Raw genomic sequence first — 10,572 nt, 5'->3', positions numbered from 1 at the left:
AAATACAACAGCAACTGTTGCATCGAAATGGGAGGGAAAACGACACTCGGTCAGTGGCTGGACGATTTTACAGAGTAATAGCACAAGAGGTACAGGATATTCCCTCTCTTTGCAACTTTCCTCCCCAGATCTCCAGGATCTCTTCCTTCGGGATTTTTGTCACCTTCTCAGTAAGGCCTTTGCTGCACAACCTATCGAAGGTGCAAATCCCCACATCCTTCCCATGGCCTACTCCCCTTCCCTACCCCAGTGTGTTGCAAAGAACAGATCATTATCCCTCATATATATATGTGTCTCATTGATCTTCCCCACTAGAAATGTGAGCCCCGTGTGAACTGGGACCTTTTTCTTTGTCACTTTCATGGTTGTATTTCAAGCATTAAGAACAGCATCTGGCACATAGTAGGTGCTCAGCAAAAAACCAAAGTCACTTTTGGCCTAATGTTCATGCTGTTCCAAAGGTGATCCTGTTAAATGTATGGTGAGCAGTTTTCAGGATTTTCTTCCACATATTTACATTCTCATATAAGAGACTATTAAAAAATAGGTACCATTCACTTCAATTAAGCTTTGAATATTTCTATAATAAACAAAAATCACTTGTTTCCACTTCTACCTGGAGATACAATTACAGCTTTGTAAACATAACCAAGATTAACTCTTTAAGTTTGGTATTTTCCCCCATATTTCTCAATACCGTGCTCAAACTATGATTTTGTTTCTGTTTACTCTTTATCATGGGTGATTTCAAATAAAGCAGATGCAACAATATGTCAGAAATCCTATGCATCTGCCAAACAGCTTCAACAACAATCAACATGAGCAATATTCAACATTTTGCCAGTTGTGGGTTTTGCTTGGGTTTTTTTGCTAATTTTTTTTTTGGTTGAGCATTTCAAAACATATTGCAGATATATGGTTTTGCACATAAATCTTAAGCTATACAATCCATATACTCTACTATAACAAACGCTCTAACAGATAAGGGCTTTAAAAAACCCAAATATTATCATTGCCTCTAAGAAATTATAATTATAGCTGTCCTTGCACAAAACAGGTTTGAACTGCACGGGTCCACTTATACACAGATTTTTTTTTTTTTACATAGTACAGTACTATAAATGTATTTTCCTTTCCTTATGATTTTCTTTAACTTACTTTATTGTAAGAATATAGCATATAACATATATAACATACAAAACACATATTTATGTTACTGGTAAGGCTTTCGGTCAACAGTAGGCTATTAGTAGTTAAGTTTGGGGGGGACTCAAAAGTTATACTTGGATTTTTGACTGCACAAGGAGGTCAGCACCCCAACTCCCCTCATTGTTCAAGGGGTCAACTGTATTCCCTAATGCCACATGAAAATATCCATGTCCAATATGCCTGCTTGACCTAAGTATGTCTCTCAAATTTGATTTGTTCTTATTAGGATCCAAACAAGGATCATCCATAGAATTGGCCAAATTATGACTTAATCCTCTTTTCGTCTATAACATCCCTTTAACCCCTTTTCTTTGCCATTTCTTTGATGAAAATACTGGATTATTTGTCTCATAGAATTACTCACATTCTGATTTCTCTGTAGACATCCTTGTCCTGAACATATTCCATTACAAACAAAATACCTTGTCGTGTGACTTGGTTAGATTCAGGTTAAATGACTTTAGCAAGAATGTTTTATAATTAATGCTTTGTATTCCTATTACATCACATCAGAACACACGTTGTGATTCACACACTGATGATACGAATATGAATCAGTGGGTCATAGTATTTTTACTTTGATTCACCCACATATTGTTCTTTTACTTAAATTGTATTAAATTTATGTGTGGGCTTGCTTTTTATTATTGATATGAAATTCATGCTGTATATAATTTATAATTTTAAAATGTACAAGTCACTTTTTTTATGTTCCCCAATTTGTGCACGCATCACAATCAATTTTAGAATATTTTCATCATCCCAAAAAGCAAGTCCATACCCGTTAGCAGTCATTCTCCATTCCCCCTGACAACTTCTAATCCACTTTCTTTCCCTATGGATTTGCCTATTCCGAACATTTCTTGTGAATAGGATCATGCAATATGCATTCTTTTGTGCTGGCTTCTTAAAAGTACTATATTTTTGGGGTGCCTGGGTGGCTCAGTCAGTTAAGCGTCCGACTTCGGCTCAGGTCATGATCTCATGGCTCGTGAGTTCGAGCCCCGCGTCGGGCCCTGTGCTGACAGCGCAGAGCCTGGAGCCTGCTTCGGATTCTGTGTCTCCCTCTCTCTCTGCCCCTCCCCCACTTGCACTCTGTCTCTGTCTCTCAAAAATAAATAAACGTTAATGAAAAAATACTATATTTTAAAGGTTAATTCAGGTCGTAATGTGTATCCATGTTATGACTAAATAAAATTCCATGATATGGATATAACACATTTTGTTTAAATGTTCATCAGTTGATGGATATTCGGGTTGTTTCCCCCCTTTAGCTTTATGAATAATGCTGCTGTGAACATTCATGTACGAGTTTTTGTTTGAATATGTTTTCAGTTCTCTGTTATATATACCCAGGAATGGAATTGCTGACCACGTGGTCACTCTGTTTAACTTTTGGTGGAATTGCCAAATGGCTTTCCCAGGTGTCCACACGATCTTACATTCCCACTAGTAATGTATATGAAATTAAATTCTTGACAACCTCGCCGCAATTGCTATTTTCCATTTTATTTTTAATTTAGTCATCTTGGTAAGTAGGAAGTGGTACCTCCATGTGGTTTTAATTTTCACTTCCCTAATGATGGATGATGTCGAGTATCTTTTCTTGTGATCATTGGCCATTAGCATGGGAGGGACCAATGGATTTGCAGCATGTGTGTGAATACTTCCTGTGCAACCTTGGTTCACAGTGGCAAAGCCAGTGAGTCTGTTCGTACCTCAGTTTCCTGGCACAATGAGTAGTCAGTGAAGTGGTCTCTGCCCAGAGAATGGGAATAGAAAAAGGCGTTGGCTTGGATCTCTGCATGAGGAAATGACCCCCACTCCCTAACGTGAAGGACAAGAAACACAGGGAGGAATCCAGAGGCTCAGATGAGACCCAGAGCCCAGGGGCTGGTCAGGTAATCCCACCAGGGGAGGAGGTGGAAACGCTTTCATTTACCACTCTGCCAGGTGGGGAGAGTGAGGCAGGGAATGAACCCCTCCCGTCACCCCTAGGAGTGGAAGGCAGCTGGGTTTTGTGAGATTTCCGGTGTTGACCTGAAATGCAAAAAGGCCGCCGCCCGGCCAGGACAAAGCCCCTCGGGGTCTTCTTTGTCCTCCTTCCTTCCGCCCTAGAAATTCCCACCCACTTCTGCCCAAACAACCTAGGGAATGGGTGAGAAAAAGGGGCTGTGAGTCCCAGCTTGAACCAGGCTGAGAGCAGCGGGACAGCAGGTGGTCTTGAGGGTGGTGGGCAGGTGTGGGCAGGGGTGACTTCAATTCTCTCTTGAAACAGGTGTGTATTCCCGTATTTGTGAAGATTTTCTTCTTTAAAAATAAAGGATTGCGTTTGTCAATGGAGAGAAAAAGTACACAAACATATCTTCACAGATATAGATTACAACCTGCTGGGAGGATACACGCACCAAATTAACACCCCTCATCTCTGGCCGCATCACCTATAGGTTTCTTTTCTTCTATATGTGTCTCCATTATGGGAACACTATTTTGCAAGAGGAAGGTTTTCCTCTTTCAATAGGAGGAAATAAATCAAGACACTGATCAGACAGGAGAAGCGTTCCAGTCGCTGTGATTCTTTCGGACCCGGCACATCACCAGGCGGCGTGGACACCACCTGCAGCAGCCCCGGAAAGGCCACACAGGGACGCTGGCTTCCTAGCAGGTCCTGGGCAAAGAGCGGGAGGTGATGGGGCGCAAAGAGCGCCTGCTCTTCCGATCCCGACTCTCACCCGGGGAGGGAGCAGTTAAAGTTTCCATTACCTCAGGCGTATGAATGATGCAAACGTGTAACCTCGTCTGAAAGTGTACGTATTGAAACTTCTTTCCCCCTAAATAGTTTTGCTACTGCGGAACGGTACATTTTCGGTTTTATTGTTTGAGCACCTTCCCCACGTGCCCTCTTGCCGGCGGCGGACAAGTTGATTTTCCCGAGCAAACGGTAAAAGACCGCTTTACGCTCTGAGCTTCCCACGCCCACCTCTTCCCGCCCCTTCTAGCACCTGGGAATGTCCCACCCCTCCCTTGGGCGGGGCCGACACCGAGGAACCCGGATTCTCAGCCCCCGCCCCCGCCCCCGCCCCCGCCCCCGCCCCCGCCGCGACCCCGTACCTCCAGCCTGCGCACGCTCCGGGGAATAGGAGGAGACGCCGACGTTGGGAGGGGCGGCCTACCCAAGGCCTCGAGGGCGCAGCTTTACGGCAGGGATGGGCCGGGGGGCGCAGTCGTTATCGTGCGGCCCCGCGCGAGGACCGGAGCCGACTTTGTTTTTCCCGCCGGCGCGCGGCCTCCGCCAGGTGGGTCCCTCGGCTTTCGTCCCTTTGCCGTTCCTTTCCCTTCTCGGGCGCGAGGGGACCGGGGGGCGGGGGGCCGGGCTTGAGCGGCCCTTCCGGGCCCGAGGACCTTCCCTGTCCTCCAGAATGTGGACAGCCTGTCCCCGGCGTGCGACGTAGGCCAGCGGTGGCTGCTGCCCGGCCGGCTTGGAGGGACAGGAGGGGACTGGCCGAGGCGGGGCGAGCGCGGGCTCCGGGATTGTACCGCCGTCTAAGTTCTGTGCCCAGGCGCGTGTAGGGGGAGCCTCCCAGGAGCGCCTTCTCGGGCCTCCTGGTCGGTGGGCCTGGGAGCGTTTCCCTGTGGCTGCGGGGTGGGAGTGGGGAGGGCGCGGATCCTTGTCCCCAATCCCCACTCTGGACCCTCGCCTTCTTCCCCACTTACGTGGCCGCAGGAGGTTCTGCTCGGTTGGTTTGGATGGAGGGCTCCTCGGAATGTATCGCCAGAAAAGTGACATTTCGTGTAACTGAGGGAAGAATAGGTGTCCTTGGCCCGTGTTGGGCTCAATTCTCTACTCATTTCGGACAAACTTTCTTGAAAATCTTGTAAGAAACCCAGTGCCAATGACTGGCTTAAGGAAACTGTTCTGACCTATAAATTGCTTATTTAAGTGAAACTAGCGGATTCACAGAATAGGTTGCAGATAATATGTCATCCACATTATTTTAAATGAACTAAGGGGATTTGGGAGACCAGGATTAATTTTCACAAGTCGTTGGTGCTCCTCGCGATTTGAAACTTAGCCGGGGACTAAATTTGAAGAGGTGAAATGACCTGAGTGAAGGAATCCAGCCTCTTGTCTTCCTGTGTGTTTAAAACTTTTAAGAGCTTTGTACGGGCGCCTGGATGGCTCAGTCGGTTAAGCCTCGGACTTCAGCTCAGGCGATGATCTCACGGTTTGTGAGTTCGAGCGCCGCGTCCGGCTCCGTGCTGACAGCTCTGAGCCTGGAGCCTGCTTCGGATTCTGTGTGTCCCCCTCTCTCTCTGCCCTTCCCCGGCCCGTGTTCTGTCTCTCTCTTAAAAATAAATGAACATTAAAAAAATTGAAAACTTTTAAGAGCTTGGTATTTGTGCACTGGCCTTACTGTGTTTCACTCATTTAAAGAAGGGTGCCTACTCTCCACAAATCCGTTCTGTCCATGTTTGATTATTTATGACAAATGTACACCCTGTTCAGTCCCTGGCGACATCTGAAAAGAAGATGTAGGTTGTGTAATTGTAGTCATAGAAACGAACAAAGGACGAAAGTTTGCTTTACCTGCATGCAAACGTGCATGTTTGTCGCAGACCTATCCAGATACACACGTCCTGCTGGCGATTCATGAATGAAAAAAATGCAGGTGGAAGGGCCAGGCTATTGATTGTGTTTACTGTGAAGGAGTGGGATTTTTGAAGAGGCTCTTTCAGACCAATTTTAACCATATCTCAGTTCTTAAAACTTTTTAAAGACCAAACTGGAATTTAAGTTAGGATTTTCAGTGAACAGTTTTTTGAAAAAGTTGATGGGTTATCATCAAACAGCGGAGATGTTAGTAATGGATTTTTGACCTAAAATAATTCTATTTCCACATATACTTTTAACCAAACCCCCAAATTTTGGGGGGCTTTCCCCAAGTGATGGGATTACTGGTGCTTTACGTTTTCATCTTTTTACAGTTTTCTGTGAATAGGAGGATCTGAAAGGAGGGTGATTACTAATGAAAGAAACAAGCTTTTTAAAGAAGTAGTTTCAGGTTATCAAAGATAATGAAGGCTAGTGGCAATACAGGTTTCCCCTGTTGTCAGAAATTAGAGAACATTCCTCTGAAACCTAAGCTGAAATGGCATAAAGCTAAGAGTATACTGCACTTCCTGAACATTCGTGTTAGGCCACTTCGCTTTTAAGAAAGACTGGTAGTGGGGCGCCCTGAGTGGCTCAGTTGGTCAAGCCACCGACTTTGGCTCGGGTCATGATCTCGCAGTTTGTGAGTTCGAGCCCTGCGTCGGGCTCTGGGCTGACAGCTCAGAGCCTGGAGCTTACTTCGGATTCTGTGTTTCCCCCTCTCTCTACCCCTCCCCTGCTCACACTCTGTGTCTATCTCTCAATAATAAATAAACGTTAAAAAAATTTTTTTTAAAAGACTGGTAGTAGTACCTGTTTTTGCTAACTGAAGGACATCCGAGGATTTTTGCTTTCACAAAAACTGTTACCATGCTACTGTTGGTCTTTTATAAAAGTGAAGTAGTGGAACTCAAACTTTTGGGAAGCAGGGGATACCCCAATACAAAAATATGTATGAAGCGAACCAACTCGATATAGGCGGGAAAAAAGGCCAGAAGGAAAGAAAGCACTAGTTATTTCCAGATGACAGTGTTACTGGTGTGCTTGTGTTTCTTGTTACTGATACCGAGGCAGACATTTGGTCTTATTTCCAAAATTTAACAGCTCACAGAAGTTCTGCGATGATCTGATGGCATGAGATGGCAATTGAAATGTGAGCGTTAGGGATTTTCAGTAGTACCCTGTTTACAGTATGATTATTCCCATCTGAAGTATTCAAAGAGATTGGCTCCATTCTTTGTAAAAACATCTCCCTGTGAAATGGCACTTGACTGTCTGCATGGGCAGGACAAATCCTTGCAAGAAAATAGCAATGAAACCACTTAAGATGAGCCAGATTCAACATAGGGCAAGAAATGGTCCATACATAAAGAGTTAGTACAATAAACTGGTAATATGGGTCCCTCAGAAGGGCAGGTCACGATTAGAAACGCTTGATGTGTAAGGAATTGTATAACAGTGCAATTTTTGTTTAGATTTTCCTTATTAGTTGGTGGGAAACCTTTTTGTATATTTAGTGTACTTTTGTGTTTCTCTGTGGACTGTTAATATCTTTTACTGTCGGGTGTTACTCAAATGATTTTCTTTGTTAATGTTTATTTTTGAGAGAGAGGGAGAACATGAGCAAGGGAGGGGCAGAGAGATGGAGAGCGAGAGAGAATCCCAAGCAGGCCCCGCGCCATCACTGCAGAGCCAGATGTGGGGCTCGCACCCATGGGCTGTGAGATCACAACCTGAGCTGAAATGAAGAATCAGGCACTTAACTGACTGAGCCATCCAGGCACCCCTCAAATGATTCCTACAGCTTCTCCTGTGTTTGAGTAAGACTAGTGTGAGTTGAAAATATTTTTTCCTATTTATCATTGCTTTTCTGACTTTGCTTACAAAAGTTTTTTTTTTTAAATATGGTGAATTTTACATGTTCATATATATCCATGTTTTCTTTGATGGATTTGGAATCAAAGGTAGAAAGGCGTTCCCTGCTGCAGGGTTATTAACGAATCAGCCTGTGCTTTTAGGGGTTTTATGATTCTGTTCACTGAATATTTAATTCTTGGATCTATATAGAGTTTATCCTGACTTCTTGTGTGAAATGTGGAACCAAGAACCTGGGTACCCCTTTGCCCCAAATCTGTCCTTTTTTGGTTAATGTTTATTTTTGAGAGAGAGAAGGTGAGTGTGCATGGGGGAGGAGAATGGGGGGGGACAGACAATCCTAAGCTGGCTCTGTGCTGTCAGCTGGCTCTGTGCTCGATGCGGGGGTTCGAACTCACAGACCATGAGATCGTGACCTGAACCTAAGTTGGATGCTTAACCAACTGAGCCACCCAGGCGACCCCCAAATCTGTCTTTACGTCCACAGATTTGGGAGCCTACCTTTTATATACTAAACTCTTGTATGTCCTTGGGTCTGTTCTCCTTTTTTTAATTGAAGTGTTATTGACATACAGTATTAAGTTAGTTTCAGGTGGGGGGCACCTGGCTGGCTCAGTTGGAACAGCATGTGAATCCTTTTTACAATTTTTTTTAAGTTTATTTATCTTGAGAGCAAGAGAGAAAGCGAGAGTGCTCGTGCAATGGGGGAGGGGTAGAGTGGAGAGAGAGAATCCCAAGCAGGCTCCATGCTCTGAACGTAGAGCCAGATGTGGGGCTCAAACTCATGAACCATGAGATCATGACTTGAGCCGAAATCAAGAGTCTGACGCTTAACCAACTGAGCCACCCAGGCACCCCATGCATGTGACTCTTGACCTCAGGGTTGTGAGTTTGAGCTCCACATTGGATGTAGAGATTACTGAAAATAAACTAACTTAAAAAAATTAAATTAGTTCCAGGTGTGCAGCATAGTGATTCAATTATATACATTATGAAATGCTCACCGCAATAAGCATAGTTACCTTCTGTCACCATACAAAGTTACTATAATATTACTGACTATATACCCTATACTTTACTTTTCATCCCCATGACTTATTTATCTTATAACCGTAAGCTTGTACTTGTTAATCCCCTTCACCTATTTCACCCACTGCCCCACCCCCCCTTCCGCTCTGGCAACCATCCATTTGTTATCTGTATTTGTGAAAATGCTGCTGTTTTTTGTTTTGTTTTTTAGATTCCACATGTTAGTGAAATCACGTGGTATTTGTCTTTCTCTGGCTTACCTGACTTAGCTAATACCCTCTAAGCCCATCCATGTTGTCGTGAATGGCAAGATTTCATTCTTTTTTATGGCTGAGTAATATTCCAGTGTGTGTGTGTGTGTGTGTGTGTGTGTGTGTGTGTGTGTGTGTGTGTGTATACACATCACATTTTTATCCATTGATCTATCAGTACACACTTGGGTTGCTTCCATATCTTGGATATTGTAAATACTGCAGTAAACATAGGGGTGCATATATCTTTCTGAATTAGTGTTTTTGTTTTCTTCAGGTAAATACCCAGTAGTAGAACTATTGGATCTTATGGTATTTATATTTTTAATTTTTTTGAGAAACCTCCATGTTGTTTTCCAGAGTGGCTGTACCGGTTTGCATTCCCATCAGTAGTGCATGAGGGTTCCCCTTTTTCCGCATCCTTGCCAACACTTGTTATTTCTTACCTTTTTGATACTAGACATTTTGACTGGTGTGAGGTGATATTGTAGTTTTGATTTGCATTTCCTTGATATTAGGAAATATCAAGCATCTTTGTCATATGTCTCTTGGCCATCTGTATGTCTTTGGAAAAATATCTTTGGGTCCTCTGGCCATTTTTTTAATAGGATTTTGTTCTTACTGAGTTGTATGAGTTCTTTATATATTTTGGGTTATTAACCCATTATTGGATATATGATTAGCACGTATCTTCTCCCATTCAGTAAGTTGCTTTTTCATTTTGATGATGATCTCCTTTGCTGTGCAAAAGCTTTTTAGTTTGCCATAGCCCCAATTGTTTATTTTTGCTTTTGTTTCCCTTGCCTTGGGAGACAGATCCAGAAAAATATTGCCCAGGCTGATGTCTTAAGAGTTTACTGCCTATGTTTGGGGCGGAGGGGGTGGGTTAGGAGTTTTATGGTTTCAGTTCTTACATTTAGGTCTTGAACCATTTCGAGTTTATTTTTGTGTATGATGTAAGAAAGTGGCCCATTTTGGGGTCTAGTCTTGGTCTTTGTGTTCTCTGTATATGGCACATCTGGTCATCCCCCCACATGGCCATTCATTATCAAAACTGTCCTGATATTCCTGCCTATTTATTTTATTGTCCCTTATGAGTAATGGAAAACAACAACAAAGCCTTCAAAAGCCTTTTGGATTGTTCTTGGGATTAGAATAGATTGATTAATTTACTGATGATGAATTAACATATTCAAGAGGTTGAGTATTTTTTATGTTTATTTATTTTGAGAGAGAGAAGGAGAGAGAGAGAGAAAGAGAATCCCAAGCAGGCTCAGCACTGTCAGTGCAGAGCCTGACGTGGGGCTCCATGTCACAAACCGAGAGATCAGGACCTGAGCAGAAGTCAAGAGTCAGACTCTTAACCAACTGAGCCACCCAGGCACCTCGAGGTTGAGTCTTATTATTCAAGAATATAATACATGTTTACTCTTGTTTAAGTGTGTTTTCCTGTCTTTCTTGACCCTTTAAAGTTTACCTCCTGTGAAGTGTTTCATGTTTTTGTTCAATTATTCCTAGCCATATAATCTTTCATTATTGGTAATATAAATCCCTTTA

At 43.4% G+C, this 10,572-nt stretch overlaps 1 long non-coding RNA gene across 2 annotated transcripts in view; it reads left to right on the top strand.

Moving 5' to 3' along the window:
* The first annotated feature begins 4,293 nt into the window (after positions 1 to 4,293).
* The window catches only part of LOC113597613 (uncharacterized), a 96,549-nt gene continuing 90,270 nt past the window's right edge, over positions 4,294 to 10,572 (top strand). For both annotated transcript variants that reach the window (XR_008289817.1, XR_003418400.2), the window contains exon 1: positions 4,294 to 4,505. This is a non-coding gene — a long non-coding RNA (uncharacterized LOC113597613). The remainder of the gene's footprint in view (positions 4,506 to 10,572) is intronic.

The sequence above is a fragment of the Acinonyx jubatus genome, chromosome X, assembly GCF_027475565.1.
Source record: "Acinonyx jubatus isolate Ajub_Pintada_27869175 chromosome X, VMU_Ajub_asm_v1.0, whole genome shotgun sequence".
NCBI classification, from domain to species: Eukaryota; Metazoa; Chordata; class Mammalia; order Carnivora; family Felidae; genus Acinonyx; species Acinonyx jubatus.
This window is presented reverse-complemented; position numbering and strand designations above follow the sequence as displayed.